The sequence below is a fragment of the Balaenoptera musculus genome, chromosome X (genome assembly GCF_009873245.2).
Source record: "Balaenoptera musculus isolate JJ_BM4_2016_0621 chromosome X, mBalMus1.pri.v3, whole genome shotgun sequence".
Classification (NCBI taxonomy): domain Eukaryota; kingdom Metazoa; phylum Chordata; class Mammalia; order Artiodactyla; family Balaenopteridae; genus Balaenoptera; species Balaenoptera musculus.
Window position 1 is genome coordinate 27,403,500 of NC_045806.1, and position 23,448 is coordinate 27,426,947.

The following is a 23,448-nucleotide window of genomic DNA, read 5'->3' on the forward strand; positions in this document are numbered from 1 at the left end:
AGCTGACCCGTCTGAAGGAAGGTCTTGGAGGCAACACCCCAGCGTGTGTAGCGGACGGCAGGCAGGACATGGCGGCAGGCTTCTCTCCCCCGCGGAAGGGGAGATTACCAGTTATAGGGGAAATGACATCAGGTGGGCTCATTAGTTACCAGGGAAACAAGCAGAGGGGCACGCCCCTCACCGCCCCTTTGATGAAAACAATCACCAGCTGGGGCCTGGGGCAAGTATGCAGGAAGGTCAGTCATGTGGGTAAGATACAGGCGAAACAGGCACTGGTCGGGCAGGGGATGTACTGAGAGCAAGAGAACAGCCATCTTGAGTGGTCTGACCATACAGTATATATTTAATTATGGGTAGCAACGTCCTCCTTCCCTCAAGTGTCCATCTACTGACTCTGTCATCTACTCTCTCTACACTAAGGGCACAAATCCCAGTGATATTTACAAAGAAGTTTCAGGAAAAGTAAGGTATCTTCCTTGTTCTTGTACTAAAACTGAATACATTTTATTGGTTGTTATTAGTTTAAAACCAGTATGTGGCAGATGTTTTACACATGTTTTCTCATTTTTAGTCTCCTAATAACCACACTAATAACTAAGCCAGAAGTCTTTATGGTTTTAAATCTTATGCTCTTTCTACTACCACATGAGGCCAATGAAAGTGAAGAGGTGAAATGTGGTAGATGGTAATGTTTATGAAAATCAGTTATCTACTATGCCCTTTGACTGGTGCTGATTTTCTAAACACTTTTGTATTTAGAAAGGCCAAATTTTGATCATTCTGTAGTATTTTTTTTGTGAAGAGGTAGGGAGATAGGCCTCGTGATTTGAGCTCAATTGCTTTTAGTCGTGTTAAGATAATGGGAAGAACTTATCCAAACATCACACATCTATTTTGAGCGTTTTCCCCTCTCTATTGAAAAATTGGAGGGGTTAACTTTTAACAAATTTTCCACATTTGTAAGCTGTGATTGCTCAGAAGAAAAATCCAATTTTCAGGTTTCTAACTTTTATGGTTTCTTTACACAAAAGTGTGTTTGAAATATGGAACAAATTGCCAAAGACAGCTATTGACGTAAGTGGCATAAGTCAGCTGGAGAGTACTGAATAAATTCTAAAGTAGGAACCATATAGTAGCAGACAGATTTTACGAAATAAGATGTTTTCCAGGATTAGAATGTTACACTCTGGTCACCTGTGACACAGCAAGCTCAGAAGGTACTTTGGAATTCCTGACTTTTAAATGTTTAATACATTCAATAATACATTTTTAAAAAACAGACTTACCCAGAAACCATAAAGTCAAATCTTCCCCTCTATATACACATAGCTAGCAAAGTACACAATTTCATTCATTTACTCACTCACCTTTTTCATTTTATAAATATCAAGTGTAGGCACTGTTTTAGGTGTTATGGATATAGCAGTGAATGAATACATTACGTATGTTTTATGCAATTTAAATAAAATTTTGTGTTTTCTGATACTTGGAAATTTTTATATAGCAAAGATTATCTTTATCATCATTTTTTCTTTGATTTAATATTAATCCACCCTCAAACAACCAGGCCATTCTTTGCTTCTAAATTCTGGATACATAACCCAATGATGGCTATACTTTTCCCATTCTTTTAGGATTATAAAGTTCGTTTAAGAAGTCTGTTGTAGAAGTAACTTGATCAACTTTAATCTGAACCTTACCAGGCTCTAAATTAAACCTGACCACAATGAACAGCTTTTACTGCTGAAATTAGCAAGCATGTCAATTTAGACTTAAAACCAGCCATTTTCCTCTCCAATGAACAAAATAGGTCTCAGGGTACTGTGAAACCTGTTCTCTAGTTGGGTAATTCTCTAATTCTGCTGACAGACACATGCTTTATAAGCACCTGAGAAGATTATTAATGACATCCTTGGAAGCAGCCTCCTTAAAAATCTAAGGAGATTCACAACTGCAATAAAACTATGCCTTTCTAAAAGATTTCAAAACAAAACTGTAACTTTATCCCACTTTTTGGTCAACACATACAAACGTCCATTTCAAAAAAGAAAATGTACAATAATAATAATTATGTGTGTATGTATATATATGGAATTTATGAGATGCTAATATGCTAATTAAATAGTGGTTTCTCAGTAGACCAGAATGGGAATTTTCTTCTTCAATTTTCCTTCCAGAAATAAAGGGAAGGATCTGAATATGGCTTCATTTAATATTTTTTGTTAAGCTTTATGCAAACAGTGACTGAAATACCTTCTTGTTAAAAAACAGGACACATGCACGCAATGAGAGGAACAATTATTTTTTCTTTTCATTTGGTTTTCTTTTGAGTGTACTCTATTTGCTATTACAATTTCTTTAATTTTATAATCCCATAACTTCTCAAATACAATGACCTTCATCTCTATTCCATTGAGCCACCCACAGATGAGAGAACACCTTACATCTAATCATTACTCAAACTACCCACTTCCAAAATATCCATCTACAAAATTCTGTTCTCTGCCCCCAATCTGGTGCTCATACCAGATGCTACTCTCTCAGAAACACTGTTTCTACTCTAATCTTCATCCTCATATGACCTCCAGTTGTCTTCTATTGTTCAATTTCTTTATTCTAGGTTTAGTGGTCTATATTTGTCATACTAAACAAGTAGAATGCTAATTATGCTTATTTTTCTGATATGAGCTCACATACTTATAATTTAAGTGAACAAAACTAGAACTATTACATGCTTAACAGTACCTAAGCATGATAATTCAGCACGTCTACAGGGATCTATCATTCTGGAAGAAACAAACACAAGGGAAGAAAGGAATCAGTGCTATTTCTAAGGAGTCATAAGCCAGCTACCGGGCTTTACTAAAAACAGCTTACCCCTTGGAGATGAGAATTCATCATGGATTCCACTAGCTGAGCAAAGATGGAGAAAAAAAAAATCTTCAAATACAAAGTGAATCAAAAGTCGTTAATCCTACCAAGTCTCCCCAGGGTTGACAGAAATGGTTATAAATAGCAATTCTATGAAAAAGGGAGTTAACCAATGGAGCCATGCGTACTAGAAGTAGGTCATTTTAGGCTCTTAGAAAGAATTACACTTCGTAATGCTATTTGTTAAAATGAAATACTACCTAAATAATACTCAAATAGAAAACTCTATATGTGTAGTTGAATATTTAGTATTTATATGTCTTAGACCTTAACCAGAAACTTGTTACATTTTTAGTATTTTTCTACAAAAATCAACAATCTTCACATAGTTAACTTTAGAACAAAGGACCATGGTGATTTTCACTTGTTGCCATTTTCAGGAAATAAGCATGAATTCAACTTACATGTAATGTAAAAATGGAGACCTTATAGTCTTTTATTTACAATTTAAAAAATTAACATTAAAGATTGACAAGGTGAGAGAGTTTACAGAACTACTTTATGTATGGAAGAAAATAAGCATTTAAGTCAGGTAGGTCCTAAATTGTAGCCTTTCTAGTAACTGAAAGAGATTTGCCCATGCTGATGCTAATCATCTGTCTAGCTTTCAACTGCCTCCCGGAGGGCCTTAATTCTGGCTTCTATTCTTGCATTCGGCTGCCTCTCCAAATAGATTGGCTAAACCCAAAGTTGTCTTTTTTGTCCTCCACTTCCTCACTTCTCATTTACATTTAAACTGGCCTGGATATTTTCCTGCTGGGCATAACTTTTCTACTTCTCTGAATGTTCTACCAGCATCTCGGTTGGCAACTTCTTCACAAGCACCTTCTAACTGTGGTTATCCTTTTGTCCTTCATTCACTCAAGAAATACTTTTTTAAAAAGCATTTTACTTTTATATAATCTAGAAGTTACAGAAAATTTGTAAGAATGGTCAAAGAACTCACACATGCCCTTCACCCAGATTCACTAATTGTTAATATTTTGCCACATTTTATCATTTATCATTCTATCATTACATATGCACATAATATCTGTGTATGTAATATTATATATATTCTCTTCTGAACCATTTGAGAATAATCTGCAGATAGTATGCCCTTTACTCCTAGATACTTCAGTGTTTATTTTTTGAAAACAAATGCATTCTCTTACACAACCTCAGCTCAATTTCTAGTTCAGGAAATTTAACATGGCTTTAGTACTATAATCTAATCTACATTCTTTATTCATAGTATAAAAATTACTCCTTTAATTGCCTTTCATTTACTGGTCCAGCCTCATGCATTGCATTTAGTTGTCCTATCTCTTTAGTCACCTTTAATATGAAATAGTTCTTTGCCTTTCTTTGAACTTCATATCACTGATTATTTTGAAGAATACAAGCCAGGTATTTTGTAGAATGTACCCCAATTTGGGTTTCAGCAAATACTTTTATATATTTATGTTATGTCAGTCATTGAGCTAGTCATAGGAGATATAGCAGTGAAGGAGGAAAAATTATTATTCTCAAGTGAAAAATGAACTAGTAGTGAGGAGAGGCAGTAAATAATCAATTATAATAAACTGAGGTGAGTATTACAATAGGGGTAGCACAGGGAGTTATCAAAGCATACAGCAGAGATATCTAACCAAATTTAGGGTGTCAAGGAGAGTCTTCTGAAAGAAGTGGAGCTGGTTCTCCGGTCTTCTTTATCTAAATTACACAATTTTCTTGTGTGCCTAAGCTCCATTTTTTAAAGTTTTTTTTCGGCTTTATTTGGGTAGATTTGACAAATAGAAATTGTATATAAAAGTATACAAGTTGTTTTGATATATGTATACATTGTGAAATGATCACCACAATCAAACTAGTTAACATATCCTTCGTCTCATATAGTTACCTTGTGTGTGTGTGTGTGTGTGTGATGAGGACACTTAAGATCTATGCTCTTAGCAAATTTCAAGTGTACACTATTAGTAACTATAGTTACCGTGCTTTACATTAGATGTCTAGAACTTATTCATCTTATAACTGGAAGTTTGTAGCCTATGACCAACATCATCCCATTTCCCTTATCCCGCAGCTCTTGACAACCATCATTCTACTCTGTTTCTCAGAGTTCAACTGTTTTTAGATTCCACATATAAGTAAGATTTTACAGTATTTGTCTTTCTGTGTCTGGCTTATTTCACTTAGTATAATGTCTTCCAAGTTCATCCATGTTGTCAAAAATGGCAGGATCTCCCCCTTCTTAAGGCTTAATAATATCCAATGTATATACACCTATACCACAATTTCTTTATCCATTCATCCACTGATGGACATTTAAGTTGTTTACATATCTTGGCTATTGTGAATAATGCTGCAGTGAACATGGGAGTGCAGATATCTCTTTGGGATCCCGACTCCATTTCCTTTAGATATAAACCTGGAAGTGAGACTGCTGGATCACATGGTATTTCTATTTTTAATCTTCTGAGGAACCTCGTTACCAACAGTGTACGAGGGTTCCCTTTTCTCCATACCCTCACCAACTGTTGTAATCTCTTGTCTTTTTGATCATAGCCATTCTAACAGGTGTGAGGTAATTTTCACCGTGATTTTGATTTGCATTTCCCTGATGATGAGTGATGTTGAGCACCTTCTCATAGACCCGTTGGCCATTTGGATGTCTTCTTTGGAAAAATGTTTATTCAGGTCCTCTGCCCAATTTTAAATCTGATTATTATTATTATTTTACTCTTGAGTTGTATGAGTTCCTTATACATTTTGGATCGTAAACCCTTATCAGATACATGGTTTGCAAATACTTTCTCTCATTCCATAGGTTGCCTTCTCATTCTGTTGATTTTTTCCTTTGCTGTGCATAAGCATTTTTAGTTTGATGCAATCCCACTAGTCTATTTTTGCTTTTGTTGCCTGTGATTTTGGTGTCATATCCAAAAAATAATTGCCTAGGCTAATGTCAAGAAGCTTTCTTCCTGTTTTCTTCTAGTAGTTTTACGCTTTCACGTCTTTAAGTGCCATTGCTGCTAATACCCACTGTGGTGGCCCCGAGAAAGTGCAAGCCTTTTATGACTGAGATCTAAATGACTGAGGACTTTAGCTGCTGCATTTGGAAATCCATCACTACATTGGAGAGAAGAAGCCAAGCCTCCCACAGACTGCTCCCCACCAATGACTGAATGTGATGAAGATACTAAAGCAGAGTCTTTCTTGGGAGAGCTGGGGCTCCTCTGGCTGACTGCAGCTCCATGTCTCCCCGACAGCTTTGCTGAACCTTCCTCAGACTGTACACTGGGTTACTTCTACCCAATTTTCTCTCCCTTTTTCCTTCATTTCGTGTCAGACTTGCATTTTGGTCTAATGGCTGTCCCACCTTCCCTGGCTTCCTGTCTATTTCCTTTCACATTGATATTTTCTCTAATAAAATAATTTCCTGTTTAATCCTGTCTTGGGACGTTTAAACTCAGGCCCCAACTAACACACCCACTTTTGCCCTTCTAATCCCTAAACCTCTCATCAGCTCTTCAGATCCACATAATATGGTGACTCCATGATATTACCACCTGGATGTATAGTTCACAATTTCTGGACATTATTAATATAACTCTTAAGATTCAAGTGAATTAGTATTTTTAAATTAGCTGTATTAAAAACCACTGCTACTTTTTTTTTAAAGGGCATGACCATTATTTTCAATGAGCCTAGACGTTAACTGAAGGAAAACAAGACTATTTATATGTGTTACATGGTGATGGGGATGGTTCCGTTCTATGCTTGTAGCTCAAGAACACTGGGATATCAAAGCAAGACACCAGGAATCCTGAAAGACATGACAAAGGGAACTTTGGGGCAAGTTTTCTGACTACGAAAGACAGCAAAGCTAAGACAAAAAAAAAGTAAAGTCTTTCTGAGTCAGAATTGCCCTGGGTAGGCAGAGACCTCAAGCAGGGCCAGCTTCATGGGCATGCAACTTAAAAGTGGCTGCACTGGGCTCTGCAAATAGAAGGGCCCCTTACTTGGTTTACGCTGCTGTTGCTATCTTGAAATTCTTTATTATTTTTTAACAAGGGGCCCTGCATTTTCATTTGTCATTGGGGCTCACAAATTATGTAGCCAATCCTGACCTTAACCCTGAAGTGAGCAGAGAATAATAGTTGTGTATCTTGCCTGAAGTGATGGCAAAGAACACACTTAAATGCAAATTATGTCAATCAAATGCCTCTTGCTTAGTTCCTGAGAACTTGTTCTAAATTTCTGTAAGGAGCAATCATGAAGCTAAAAGATACATATTTGAGAAAAAAAATATCTTTTGGTCAGGAAAAGCAGAACAGGACACTTGGCAGTCCTCTGAGATGGGACCCTTTTACTACCAATGGTTATTGGGGAAGCAAAGTCACTGTGATTGTAGGAGAAGTGAAGCAGGGGACTTGACCTATCCCAAAAGTGGTGAATCATCTGAGAAAATAATTTGGGACCAAAAGGGGAACCTGTGGTTCTGGCAACAATAATGGCCACTGGGATCTCAAATTCCATTTCCTGTTTTAGCTAAGTATTAGTTTTACCTAAGGCTAGCGTGGCCTTGGGAAATACCTGGGAAACAGCTAATCCCACAGTTACTAACCTGCAAATGCCAAGCACTCGGCTAATACACATAGAAAGATAAAACTTGGCCTCTTTTCTCAAGGAACTCATAATCTAGCAAAAACTAAAGACTCATAAAGAACTAATACAGTGGGAAATAATATTAACAACAACAACAATACTTGCTATTGAGCACTTACTATGCACCAGAAGAATCTATCACAGGTTAGTGGTTATGGGAATGGATTCTGGAGTAAGGCTGCCTGGGTTTGAATTCTGGCTGCCATCTACTTGGTTTCTTATTTTCAGCAAGTTACTTAACTACTCTCTTCTTTACTTCTACCACTAACATGAAAATAATAAGAGTATCTACCTCTTAAGTTTGTTATGAGAATTACTCGGGTTAATATTTATAAAATGCTTGGAACATTTCTTGTTGCATAATAAGAACAAAGTTCTAAAGAAAAAATTAATTAATTTCATCTTCATCATACTCTAAGAGGTAGGTACTATTTGCTTCTTTTATTATCCCTAGTTTACAGATAAGGAAAATGAAAGTAAAGGAAGCAATTTGTCCAGGATCACAGGTTAATAAGTGGTAGAACTTCGAATACAAGCAATTTGGCCCCAGGGTTCACACACTTAGAAGCTATGATATTAGGATATAGTTACAAAGTACCTATGCTATAGTATAATATAGTATAGCTATCACATAGTATGATATAATTATTATACAGGTGTGATTAAATGGGACAAGAGCATTGAAATGGGATCATGCAAGGGGAAATTATCTATTCAGCTGATTAACTGATTAACTACTGAATCAGTCAGGGTTCCTGCAATAAGCAAATGGCTCATATACACTACTCTATATAAAATAGATAACTAATAAGGACCTAATATATAGCACAGGGAACCCTACTCAATACTCTGTAATGGCCTATATGGGAAAAGAATCTAAAAAAAGAGTGGATATATGGATATGTGTAACTGATTCACTTTGCTGTACACCTGAAACTAACACACTTTGCAAATCAACTATAGTCCAATAAAAATTAAAAAAAAAAATTGGGATGGGAAGCCTTTCCTCCTCAAGGCCTGAAAGGCTAACTAGAGGGTGCCTTTAATAGAAGCTGAGAAGTAGCTGCAGGGAGAGGACCTCCATAGCAGCTGTGGCTGTCAGTAAAGGAACCTAGTCGTCCCCTGACTCTCTCTCCTGTCACCCTCTGCTCCGCTGGTGCCTCCCATTAGGAGGACGCAACCAATGGGTCAGCAAGCCCACTGCTGCTGCCCATGTTATTCGTCCTCCCAGGGTAGAACAGGAAGTTAGAAAGTGGATCTGAGAAACTGTGAAGCCAAAGTACCAAAGTGAATGGTAAAGATAAAAACAACCACTAAAAGGAATCAGTGAGGGGAGTAACCATATATGAGAATTCTCATGAAAGGCTTCATAGCAGAGATGGCGCTGCACTTGAACCTTGGGAGATTGGGCTAGGTCATGGAGTGGGGGGCATTAGTAGGGAATGGAAAGCAGGAGCAAAGGCATGGAAATGAAACAAAGCCTCAGCTGGGCTGGCTGGTGTCTAGGATTCATTGGAAATAATGGGAGATAAGCTTAGATAGGTATAGTGGAAGCAGTTTATGGTTGGTTTTTTAAAAATCAGTTTGGATTTTATCATGAGGAAATGGGAAACAATGAAGACTAGAAAAACTGAAGCTATGGGAGCCAAGATTTTTGTAATCCTTTGGACACCTTATTCTTTCTGGCTGGAATACCTTCCTTGGTTCTTAGTCCTCTCCTGGGAATACAGTCAACAGAAAACCATAAATAAAAGTGTTGATTGACCAACTGACTGGACACAATAAGGGGAAACAGTGATACAAGAAAGAAAATTACAAGATAAATTCCACACTGGAAGGGTGTGGGAATTACTAGAACACACATCCTTGTTTCGGGCAGTGTTTATCAGTATTATAAATATTACTGATCATTTGGCCAACTTTAAAAACAAAAAAAGTGATAGATACCTAAGAAATGTGCCTCAGCCTCCCAAATTTGAGGCCTTTCTTATAATGGTCTAATACAAACTAATCTGCTATTAGTATGTTTTTTTTTAAATAAATTCTTTCCTTTTGTTGAAAAAGAGATTATGATGATCATTTCCAAGTTATTCTGTCACAGAAAACTTAAAGGATTGATTTACTTGTCATTTCATAAAACCCTTAACATGCAAAAAATGAAAACTCCTTTCAGTTATACAAGCCAGTAAGTAAATGTGGTCTAAATTGGGGATCTTGAAATATAATCTGAAAGTCAAGAAGAAAGAAGAATTTCAGGCTACAATTTGTTGATAATGATTTGCAAATACAGTTCTAAGCTGATAGAAAGGGTGCTGACATTTTTAGCTATTCACCATTAGATCTATTAGTTATTCTCCATTGTTCACATGTCTTGAAACCCTGTTGTTCTGTAAATTTAGCATATTGACAGAGGATAATTGGGGCAGTTTTAAGACAAGTTTTTGTCACATGTATCACATTTGTGGCTTTCTGATAGTTTGACCCAATAAAATAAGTGATATAATTTCTTTTTTACCCCTACATATATTTTAGAAGAAACGGAAAACCGAAACCATTTTACAATATACATATTTTGGAATTATTCCTGCTCAAACTTTTCATTATTCATTTCTTGTTCTAGCGTGAAAAACACCATTTTTGAATCATTTTAACTTCAACTGGTCAGGATAAATTTTCTTTTATCTAATCAGAGTACCCTATACAGCAAATTGAATTATAAGTGAACCAAAACAATAAAATGGAGGATAAGTTACATAACATGAAGAGTGAAATGTAACTATCTGAGGGCATTATTTCTAATATTTTGCCTTGTTCAGAACCTCCTGATTTTGCGTCTGAAAGATGTTGTCCAAAGTCTGTATAAACCCCAGATAAAGGAGGCTAGAGCTGACAGATAATTGAGCACCGGTCAATCAAATGGGCAGGAAATATTTATTGACAGTATTCTATGCACAATACACCACAGTAGGGCGTGTATCTTGTGGGTGATAGAGGATGGCATAAAAGAGCATCCCCAGTGAATTCAATGAACTTGCGATGCAATTAGGGAGATGACCTTCAGGCCTACGCATGCGTGCTCACACGTGCAGTTAGCCAATAATGGAAGATAATATGTAAATGACAAACGCAATAGTCCATAGACTGCAGACTCTATGCTAACGAGATTCTGAAGAATGGGATTTTAAGATGAGCACGTGCAGGGGAAATGCCACAGAGGACCAGGAACCTGGCCTATAACTTGGAGGATGAACAGGATCGATAGATAACGACCTAGTGATGAGAGAGAGGGGGATTCCAGGACAAGGACTGAGTTCAAACCAATGTATGGAGGTCTGAATACGCTAGGGTGATTGGGCAAAAGTGGGGAGGGCAACTCTGTAGTGAGTAGAGAATTATGATGAGTGTGATCAAGTTGGGAAGGGAGGCTGGGGCTCTGAATGCCAGGTGAATGAGTAAGGACATTATGTTGAAGGCAATGGGGAATCCTTGGAGGTCTTAGAACAGAGGAATGCCAAAATAAACGTGGCATTTTAGAAATATTAATCTTGTACCATTGCATCCAAAGTCCTTTTGAAGAGAAGACTGAAAAACTCAGTCGCAGCAATCTAAGAAAAATCTCATCTATCTCCTCTTTGACTAAGTTTCCTGTCATGAAAACATGCAAAACATTTCCAATTTAGCTTCAGGCATCCCTTTATTCCAGGAGAAAATAACTCCATTGCATATAAGTAAAATAAATTCAACCCCACTCTTGTAAAGAACTATCTCAGAGAATTATTCAACAGATTTTCTATCTCATTTGTAATATTACATTAAATAGGATGAGGGTAGAGAGGGACTGTAGTTTCAGTTTAGAAACAAGTAAACATTCAGAATATGTTGTTAAAATCTTAAATTCTTGCTCCAAAGAATAAACAGAGACTCTCAGAATATGAGAATTGGGATTTCTCCAGAAATATAACTTCAAAGATTACTATCAGGGGTAAGAGGAATTATCAATATAATATTATGATGTCACATTTTGTGAACCTTTCAGTATCCTTTAGTCTATTGCTGCATTAGACATATGATACTTTCTTTGGGAAATGAGTCTTCAGAGAAGACTCTCGTCTCTAGGGAAGGAGCCTGACTGTTCTTTAACAAGTACTGTACTAATCCCCTCAAAACTAAAAAGTCAAAGCAAACAAAAGGTTGTGCTAAAAATTATTCAGCCTCTTCATGTCTTCAAGACATTTTAGAGATGCCACTTATTTAAGTACTGAAACAAGAACCTTAGTTTTTGTTGCCAACTGCAGCCACCAATAAACTGAGGCAAAGCAAGAGACGTCGCTGCTCTGTGATACTACCTGTACGTGGCAAGTGAAGTGGAGAAATGAGCAATCATCTAGAGGTGATTAAATTCATGTACAGAATCAACTGGTATAATTCAAGCACCCAAATGATTTTTCCCATCTTCAAATGGTAGATATTAAGATTTGAATTATCAAAATAATTGGCACAGCTGTTCATGTTACATATATAGGGAGAGGATCAGGCTCAGTTTATTTGTCTGTAAAATAAGGATAATTACATTTATATCAATCAGTCTTGGGGCGATTAAAACTATAAATATATTTCTAAGGATTCGAATACCTTAGGTACAAATTAGTCAAATATGGCTAGCCCAGGTTTCTTCATAGGAACAGTAATTGGGAAATACGTTATGTAGAATATATTTAATCCACCAGGTTTCAACCTTCTGACTTCATTATGTTTTGAGTGTTACGAAGTGAAGACGACACATGGATAGTGAACAATGATGTGCTTGTGCTAGGAATGCTGTCTTAATGGTTTGCAAACCTCTTTGAGTTTTATAAGCAAGTGTAAAATGTGTGTGTGTGCGTGTGTGTGTGTGTGTGAGAGAGAGAGAGAGAGAGAGAGAGAGAGCGCACCTGTGTGTACTCACACAGGAGAGGCAAGATCCGAAAAGAGGAGAGGTATGCACAAATCTACATCAAACTTTCGCATCAAATGGTGTGATGTGTACGATTTGGACATACATATAAGGAATAAAAGCTTAACAATTGGGTCTCATGTTTCAAAATAAACACCATACTTTGCATATTCTCAGAGACCGACATTAATCTATTTCTTCTCAGAAATTATATGACTGGGGAAGAGAAAAATCTGTCTTTGATCGGGTGCTATGTGTTTAAGCCATGGCTTAGCTTAAATCATTTATGAAGATCATTTCTTGGTAGGTGAGTAGAGTTGCTGTTATGGAGTGTTAATATACTTGCAGTGAAGTGTTGCTGGGGGGTAGGAGGTGTTAGACATTGACCAGGAGCTTAAGAGATGAGCTATTTATTTTTCTGGTGCAAGAGGAAAATTTCTATAATAAAACAATGATTCTGCTTCTCTGTCAAAAAATACCACTTTATGACATAAAAGCTCTCTTCAGTAAACAAAGAACAGACTGTTATTAGGAGATATAAAAATTACAATAGAATATATTTCCCTGTGGGAGCACAACAGCCTTTAACTCAACTGGAACTTGCACTGTGATAGCTTTTAAAGGAGGGGACATATTCTATGGGGAGAAGCTCAGATATCCTTTTCAATTCCCTGGACTGTACTAGTTCTCATCCTATAAAAATGGGTCTACATTAGCACACGGTGCCAGTAAATCACACACTTGCACTGCAGCATGAAAGGAGCCCAGCCTGGGGGGAATTGCTTTATGTGGCGTAGTTCCATGCAAACACATGGCTCAAGTGAAGCTGATTCCAAGGAATATGGAAACTTTATGTTCTGTTTGATAGGAAAATGCACAGCTTCTCAACTGGGAGCTTCTAGATCTGCTCCAAGGGCAAGTGTAATCAATCCTTGAATAGTTTTTGCAATGCTGCACACCTAACCAAGCTGTTTACATTACTCGGAAGAGTTAAGTTTAATTCTGTTTTACTGGGATGGTTGCTTATTATTAACACTCATTTCAATAAATTTTAAGTAATTTAAAAAGCGGCAGTAATCCCTGGAGAAAGGTTGCAGTAAGAATTCTCCAACTATCCACTTTTCTCTGTTTTATTTATATGAGGTGAGCCAAATTGCTTACCCTTCGCTGCCTCAGACGCTTTAGTGGCGTGAGACTAGGCAGCGACCAAAACCTATAATAAATAAATCAGTACTGTTAGTTGGTTCCAAATTCTAATACCTCAGTCTTAATTCTCTCTCCCTCCCTCCCTCCCTCTCTTCCTCCCTCTCTCTCTCTCTCTCTCATTAATGATCTACCTTATTTTTAGGGGAAGTTTTCTCTAAGATAGTAGCCAGAGCAGGTGTTAATGAGGTCAATACTTCAATTAAAACTTCACAAAGCTAGGTAGGCTAAAGGCAAAAGCTAATTCCAAGCTTTTGGTTCACAACAGTGATGCTATTATACACAGGTAATGACAAAAGTAACGCCCACTACGTGAGTTACTAGAGAGGAGTCAAGAGCATTAAATATTTGTACAATGGGCAGCACAAATGGAAGGTTAAAAAATAAGAAAGGAATCTGAGGGATGCAACTGACTGAGCAATTTCGGTTTAATAAATATTCATCTTATAATCTTAATAGTAATTATCTGCCCCTAATCTTGATCCACTTAGATACAGTATTCACTAAAAATATCTGCTAAAACTTGTCACTCCACTCTCCAGAAAGTTCACTGCCTTACAATTCAAACTCCCACAGCATAACAATTACAACACAATAATAACAACTAGATATTGTGTGTCTCCTGTGTGCCATTGTCCTAAGCGCCTTACATATAGTAATTTACAGCAACCGTCTGAGCTAGGTACTTTTACTCTCTTTTCCGGACAAGGAAAATGAGGCACACAGAGATTACATAATTTACACGAGGTCACAAAGCTAACCCGTGCTGGAGGTAGAATAAAATGATTTAGATCCTCCTTTTCCAATGTTTTCCTCCATTACATTTTAGCTACAACTTCTTAAGTAGCTACAATGTAGCAGAAGCTGGGCTAGGTGTTTTACAAACATTCTTTTTTAATCCTCACAACAACTTTACCTAGCTGGATATTATACCCATTTTCACACATGACGAACAGGCTCAGAGAAGATTAATAATTTCCCCCAAGGAGAGCCAGCTAGTTAGAAGTAGAAAAGCATTTGTACCTGGTCTGCCTAACTCCTAAGCCTAGCCCTGCCCACACGCCCACAAGGCCTCTCTACAAGCTACTCTGCTTCCTCTTCTCAAACATTCTTCACTTTCCTGCTCCTGTGATTGTACTTCCCATGCCATGGAATTCATCAATGCTTCACTACAGTTCAGTTTCTAAACCAGAAATGGGTGCAATGGGTTAAACAAATCCAGAAAAAAAAAAAAAAAAACAATCAGGAGGGAAGACTACACAATTGGTTTGTTACTCCTCATTTTTTTTTTTTCAACGTCATTTCCAAATGGACACGTTTTCCTTTTTGTCTGCTTTATTGTCATTGTTCCACGTGGTTACATTCAAATTTGTCATTTTTTAAATATTGGAAATACTTATTTCTATGGTTAAAATGCAGAGATCATGCCATTTTCTCTATACCCTATTTTTACTCCTTATATTTAAGAAAAATAAACTCCAAAAAGAAACTCAATTAAAATTTTGCAAAATTGGTTATTATTAAATGTTTATGGCTGTATTTGTTTCCTATGGCTGTTGTAATAAATTATCACAAACTTAGTGGCTTAAAACAACCTAAATTTATTATTTTACAGTTCTGGAGGTCAGAAGTTTGAAAATGGGTCTCAGGGGCTAAAATCAAGGTTTCAGAAGAGCTTGTATTCATTCTGGAGTCTTTAGGGGAGAATTCACTTCTCTGGCTTTTCCAGATTTTAGAAGCTGCCTGCATTCCTTGGCCTGTGGCCCCGCCTTCCATCTTCTCATTTCTCTCTCTGACTCTGCTTGCATTATCACATTGCCTTCTCTCTTATAAGGACCTTTCTGATGATATTGGGCACATCAGGATAACCCGTGAAGATCTCCCGATGTCAAAATCCTTAACTTAACCCCTCTGCAAAGTCCCTTACACCATGTAAGGTAACATATTTACACATTCTAGAGGTTAGGACATGGACGTCTTTGGGGAGCCATTATTCAGCCTACCACAATGGTTCTGCAGTCACTTAGAATTCAACTGCTTGTCTCAATATGGCATACTTTTTTGGGCTGGTTCAGTACTATGTGAGAGTTAGTGACAAGGGTTACAAAATTCCACAATCTAGAAAGCACAGGAGACAAAAAAGCAGTGAGAATCCTGCTCTGCATGGCCAACCTGTTTTAACCAGTCATCCAGAGGCGGGACAGGCGTACTGCTGCATTGCTTTCACCCTGCTACCAAAAGTCCATTTCAATGTCCTTATTAAGAACTGGAAACTGGAGCTCACAGAAGCGTTACATTTTTTAAAAAAATTAATGAACTCTGACTCCCTGAGGAAATCAGGGTGTTGCTGTTTTGTAACAAGCCACTCTTCAGGAGTAAATCCTGGAAGAACTCCAGAATAAAGTCCTTATCTTTTGGGGAGTGACAGTCAGCAGGAAAAGAAGTGGCCCTACGTTCTGGGACACAAAAACAGCAGCTCCCCTTAGCTCAGCTTCGCTCATTCAGCTTTATTCTTTCCCCTTCACACCCACTCATAAACATTAAGCCTTCTTCCCAGCTGTCTTCCTCCCCTTTTTCGTTTTTAAACCTCTTCTACTTTTTGACTTCTTTTCTCTGTAACAACTACTACCAAAAATCTGAAAGCTTTTTTTTTTTATTGTTACCATGGAGAGAACAATTTTCTCATCAAAGAAAGGAGGTGGTGCAGAGGGAGAGGGAAGAACCACATATGAAAATTGAGAGTTAGCCTCTGTGTCTTTTCAACAATATCCAATTAAATCTTTTCACTACCATACACAAAACAACAGGAACACAGTGGGTGGCCAATTTAGCCCAAGGATGTGAATGAATCAGTAGGCTCTGGGATAATGTGCTGGGGAGGGTCAGGGAAGTAGGGAGGGGGACCCTCAATGCTGAACAATGATAAGTGATAGATAATTACTATGCAGTTGTTTGAATAGATGCTGCTCTCTATCATTTTCAGGTAAATGACCTTCAGAATGGCGGCAGAGGATTTTCTCCAAAATGATGAAATAGAAATACACAAAGCAAGTAGAGGGAAGAGACCTGTGAAATATTTCTCAATGATATGTTTAAAAAAATGAGTGCTATAGGGACAGAGAGAAGAAGAGCAATTACCAATGCCCCCTGGTTTTCTTTTCTCCACTCTTCTCCTTATAAGGTGAAAACAAAGTGGAAGAAAATTTGAATATAGAATCATCAGGTGGTGAAAGATCAGTGAGATTTTAATGAAGTCTAGAATTTTATAACTCAAACTAGAAAAAATCTGTTGCTGATTTATAGATGTGCCAATATTAAGAAATATGTGAAATAATATTAATCCTTTTATTTAATTTTCATGAGATGAATCATACATATGTTTTATTCTTTCTGATCATTCTGAGCAAAACCAAATTATGAAATTTTTTAAAATGATGTTTCTCAAATTACAACAGATAAATGATCATATCTTTAGTAGAAGAATCCTGCATAAATCCTGTACATAAATATTATGCCTAAAGGCTTGCATCAACAAGAGTAATCAAAAGAAAATAACTGCAAAATAGTAAAAACATAAACTTAAAATGTTGGTGGCGATGACATTAAGAGCGAGAATGTGGAGTTGAGGTACCATGTTGATCAGCTTTTTCTATGTTCCTCTCTCCCTTCCTTACTACCCACTCTAGCTTTTAAAAACACGATGAGACTGTTTTAATAGGACAGATACACAAAAAGGTACAGAGAATATAAGGTTACAATTGAAGTCTATGACATGGCTGTACCTGTCCACACACACTCACCTGGCTCTGCACGTCACTGACTCACTTGATTTAATTTTTTAATGTAAAATTTTATACTGGATAGATGTTTATTTTTAAAAGAGCAATGTTACTAGAAATTAATTTGGACAGAGAGTTTAGGATTATAACTTTTGTCTACCTTGGAATTAATCATGAAGTTGGGAGAAGGAGAATATCAAATAAGGATACCACTCCAGAGCCCTGACCCAAATACAGAGCACAGGGCAGCTCCAGAGTCTACCTACAATCTCATGTGAATTCAGAGAAAATTCACTATCAGCAGGCGTGATTACAATAAATAATTCTCTTATTGATAAAGCAGAAAATACAGATAGACAGGAAGAGAGAAAGAAAGAGAGGAAAGAAGTAAATGAAGAAAGAAGGAAGGAAACAAAGGAGGGAAAGTAGGAAGGAAGGAAGGAGGGAAGGGAGGGAGGGAGGGAGGGAGGGGGAGGGGAGAGGGAGAGAACTCTGATTTATGCAATATTTGCTAATCCATTTCCTGTTAGCATTTTCTGCTTGCCACTTCACAACAGTCCCAGAAAAAAAAAAAGAATATATTACTCCAAATTACAGACTATTAAATAAACAGATAAAAACTAAGATGATTTGCATGAAAAGAAAACAATAAGCTCTTTTCACAGCACAAACTGAGGGTTTCATTAAGCAAAGTTGTAGGAAAAAGCTACATATCTTTTCAAGCTCTTAGTTATTGTCGAATCTGTAAATCCCATGCCCCATTACCCCTACACAAGCCAGGGAGATGTTCTCACATAACAGCATTTCATCCGTGATTGAATTGACACCAAATGGTTGTCTCTTCTTAATATATACAAAGAATTTTTGATTTGGGGGCTGTGTGCTTTGTTTTGTAGTTGGACCATTAATAATGATGAAATTTCTCACGTAGTTAGGACATAAACAAAGATGAAAGAAATGTCTCACTTAAAATATTTATAAACAAGGATAAAATCCTGGCAAATATACTGTTGACCCAGAGTTGGCTTGTTTACCAGATATATTCTTAAGGCTAAATACCCTAAATCAAGAAAAACCTACATATATATGTTTCAACTACCTATGATGATTACTGTAAGGAAGATAAATTGGATAAGAAATCTGACCTTGAAGGTTATGAATCAGTGGACACTTGATTTGATGCATGTTAAAATGTCTGTGGTAAAATTAAAAAAAAAACCCAAAAACCATTTTTCATTAACAAAAAATTATGAATTATGTTATGAAGTCTGTAATTGACTTTAACATACTTCAGCATAGAGATTACATATGTGATAGTATGCACGTGTTACCAGTCAGTTACCTCAATCAGAAATTCATATGGGCGATGGGGTTAGACTTTAATCAGAAAGGCCAGATTCCTCCGACAGGTGCTACAAGCATTTAAACTATTTTTAACCACAGTCAACATCAGAAGTCTTGCAAATGAGCAAAATGAATATTAGAACTGGACTTTCATTTACAATATTAGTGTTATTCAAGATATATGTTTTGGTTGAAATATATTAGGGACATTCTTCATCTTGATTAAGGACCAGGTATAAAAATCTAGTGAGCTATGGAGCTAGTACTTTTTGGAATATTACCCAAGATTTGATGCCCAGACTATTGTGTCTCCACATTGAATCCAAAGATACTGATTGCCTGACATTCTCTCTAAGGGTAACTGAATCCTGCCCCTAGACTCTAGAATATTCTCACATCTGCCTTGAGTGAACCTTTTATATAGATTGTGATTGTAATACAGGATAGTGAGGGTATGGGAGAGTAACTAACCCCTACTTACTAGGCTTCTGCTACTGTTATATACCCAAAATAACCTAAAAGTCAGCTGTGCCTAACAATATTGATCTAGAATAATTCACAACACTGTGCAACCCACGCTCTTTAAAACTCACTATTCTTTCAGGAAGTGTAACCAGTATATAAAAACAATTGTTCCCTGTAGCCCTTACCTCATTCTGTTCAACAATACATTTGCCTTTGTTCTGAGAGTATAACACTAAATTTCTCTTTTGATTCCTCATGGTGATATTTGCCCAAGGTGGCTTAATAACCAGATCTTTAAAGCTTTCATTCCATTTCTGTGTACTATTTTGATCATTTGAATAATTTCACAAAATCCTGCCTTGCCTTTCACCTTGAAGTATCAACTCATTACCTTCTTCCCCACAGCCCAAACAATTACCAGGTCTAGTAATTTAGTTAAGAAAACAGACTGGTATTTATATAATTGTCCTCTGAGGGTGTGTGTGTGTGTGTGTGTGTGTGAGATGGGGGGATGGAGAAAGAGTGAGCTTGATCATCACTGAATACGGAGAGGCAAACCTGGCGTTCAGATATAGGACTGTGGTGAGACCACTTCCTCTCACCCTATGGGGGCCTAGCTGGGCTGCAAAAATATTCTCCTCTCTGACGTTTTTATCTTGGCTCTTTGACAAGCTTTCCATTGCCTTTCTGCTCAAGATTCTGATTTCCTATTATCGCTTCCCTGGGTATATTTTTTTACAGAATGGTTCCTGTCCCTGAGAAGGCCACATCCAGTAAGTGACATCACATGGAGTAATACAAGTCCAGTCTTTTCCCCGCAAATCACAACGATTCTGAAGCATCACTTCACAGCTTCAGGACTCCCTGACGGGCCAGATGAGGCCTCCACTGCAACTGCATCACAGCCCAACTTCTCTTTCTGCCCTACTGTTGACTCCAAGAACACTCTCAAATAAACATTTTGTACGCTCACCTGCCATTTTAGGGCTTGCGTCCCAGGAACCCAGGCAGTGACATTATCATTAAGCACATAAATGCTAGGCATTTGGCACTAACTTCTATAACACTTCTGTTCCAAAATTTCCATAGTATGGGGCAAAACTTTCCTATATGGCATGCACATTTTCTTCCCATTCCTCCTTCATCAAGCACTTGGGGACTTAAGGTAAGAATGATTTGGAAGAAAGTAAGTGGGTTGGACACCCTGCGTATCTCCCTGGGCTCAAACACACCTGTCTCTAGCCACTGAGTTTCTCAAAACCACCTCACTTTTGACCTGAGGTACACTCATCAGACTGCTGTCTGAAAACCTCTTTGAACAGAAGGTGCCCTTCTTACTACACTCCAAGAGTTTCTGTCTAATCCAAGTTAAAAATTCTCATCTATTAGAGGACCTCCCTGGCGGTCCAGTGGTTAAGACTCCACGCTTCCACTGCAGGGGGCACGGGTTCGATCCCTGGTCAGGGATCCCGCATGGGACGTGGCTGGTGCGCCCCCTCCCCCCCAAAGAAGTATCATCATTAAAAAAATAAAATAAAATAAATTCTCATCTATTAGGAAAGTACACATTTCCTGAAGCACTTGGAAAACAATTAGTGTGAAACAAGATTCTCTATCTCCCTCTTTTTAAAAATTTGTAGCACCAAATGACAAGGGGCTTTGAAACACTACCATTGCCCTTTTGATTCCATCTCAGATTTGAAAGTTTGATTTATTTGTGCTGCAAAAATCACTCATGATTAATTGGTTTTTCAAGTGTCTATAATTTTTCAGCTAGGGTAATTCCCATGATTAGCAAGAAGAACCCTCCATACAAACCTATTTAGTCATCTAAAATTAATATTTGTTTTAAAGAGTGACTTTCATTGTTTACCTTGATGGATAATGTAAAATACCACTGCTATGTTAAAACAAAATGAAAATGTGAGGAGAAGTAACACACAGGTAGAACAAATGCAACTGCAGAGTTGAAATCTATTTACAGAGATCTTAAAGTGTGCCTGATAACTACAATGTGACAGAGAGTTTTATATTCCAGTTTTACAGATGCTCAGACTGAGGATCAGAGAGGTTGTACCGCTTGTCAATAACACACAAGGCAAGGCTTTAGATGCCTGACTCCAGGAAAGCTCATGCTATTTCTACAAATATGAGAAAAAGAAAAATGCTCACTTAATATTAATGTTCCTCTTATTGAGGAGAGGGTGGAGTATCCAAATTACAACAACAGTGTACTTTACTATGATACTCAATTTTTGTTATGAATAAAAGCCGATATTTGGAGATGTCATCAAAGAGTTGACAAAGAAAAACAGGAAAAGAAAAAAGGAATGAAATAAGTTAATGACAAAATATTTCCTGTTTATTAGTTGGAAATCCTTGTTTATACATTTATATAATACATTCCATTTCTCTTGATGTGTAATGAAAGACAATGAATATGTATTCTTTCTGAAATGACAAAAGAGATAGTATCCTGTGTCTTCTTTCTCTTTTTAGCTTTTTCATTTCAGAATTACTTATGAAACACTACCAAGAAACAGGAAAATAGAATGAAACAAAAAATGAACCATGTTTATAAGACTGTTAGTCTGGTTGTAAAGTAATTACATTTGGTTTAAATATTGGCTCCTCTAGGAAACCTTTTTTGACCAACTGTCAGCTCCCTTTAACATTAAGTAGTGACTAGAGTAGGTGTGTTGGTAACCTTCACATCATCTCATTCTGTGAAACCAAGGAATAAGGGTAGGAACTCCCATCCTCCTTGCCACAATGATTTGTTCAGGATGGATTTATGTTAGTCCATATGCTAGTCCAATCAGGGAGAAGCTCAGTACTTTCATTTGAGGGTCAAGAAAGTTTTCTTTCCTTTTTAATACAGTGTGACATGTGAAATGTATACTGTAACTGCTATGAAAATGTTAAAGGGCAAAACTGAGCAATGAAGTTGGAGCCTTGAGCATGCCATGCCTGAAGCCCACACAATTTTTTGTTACATAAGTCAATAAAGCCCCTTTCTTATTAAAGCCAGTTTGAATTGGATTTTCTATTAGTTGCAATTGAAGATATTCTCATTTATGGCCAGAGTTAATCTAAAGGAATACCTTCTTTTTACCCAATCATAGAATCTATTTCATCATGCCTCAATTGCCCATTTTCTTTTTGGTTTTCTCAAATAGATTATAAAAAACATTAACTTAAGGTTTTCCAAGAAAGAATCTATACATCAAATAATTCAGTTTGCAAAGTGTTGATACTTGTTTAATTTTCTCTCTTCATCTATAGATGAGGTGATTATATATCAAGTTTACCCGGGACAACACTTACTGTCTGGCATTATTAATAATGACACTCATTTTCCTTCTTAAATTTATTATGATTTAGTCAATAAATCCTAGACTGGACTATAAGGTGATTTTTAAAATCAGCCCCATTTTTCCCCTTTGTAAGTTCAGTGACAGGCAAATGCCCTGAAGCAGCCCCCTAGCTGTGACAGCCCCATAGACCGTAGGAACTAACATATAGATCTCACCCCTGATAGGATTCCTTAGCTTCCCTTTGTTGCTTTCTTTCAGAATCTCTTAGCAAGCAGCCTGCTAAAAATTGATGAACGGTGTTGTAAGATAACTTGATTGAGAAAGTAACTGTATTTTGTCTTTAAAAGTAAAAAAACAGGTATATTTCCCTTTTCACTTTTAGATGGCAGGCATGGCTGTGTCCCTGAAGTCTGGATTTCCTTCCCTCCAAAAAGTGTTAAGAGCTCTTTGTTTTGGACAACCTTGGATTTTAGAAAATGACCTAGAATATTTGAGACTTCTATCAAGAAAAAAAGGTAAAATTGTAATATCAACTAGGAGATTTCTTTTCTGCATACCCATAAGCCTCTCTAAGACTTTTGAAGGATCCTAAAGGGAAGGCGGAACCCTGAAAAATGACCAAAGATGCTGGATTCCCCAACTACCCTAGAAGAAAGGCTCTGAGCCAAATTTTATTTGATTCAGGAAAAAAAACCAAAGATACCTAACATTTCTTACATGTTTGGAGTTGAGAAATAATTCAGTTGAGTTTTATCTGTAAGGTTATAAATGATTATTCTAGGAAATTTCCATGTCAACAGAGAATAATTAGATTCAATGCTCAAAG

The 23,448-nt window shown here is 37.1% G+C and overlaps 1 protein-coding gene across 1 annotated transcript in view; it reads right to left on the minus strand.

The window, feature by feature from the left end:
- The window catches only part of LOC118889001 (dystrophin), a 1,535,792-nt gene that overhangs the window by 448,883 nt on the left and 1,063,461 nt on the right, over positions 1-23,448 (minus strand). The gene's annotated exons all lie outside the window — the stretch shown is intronic.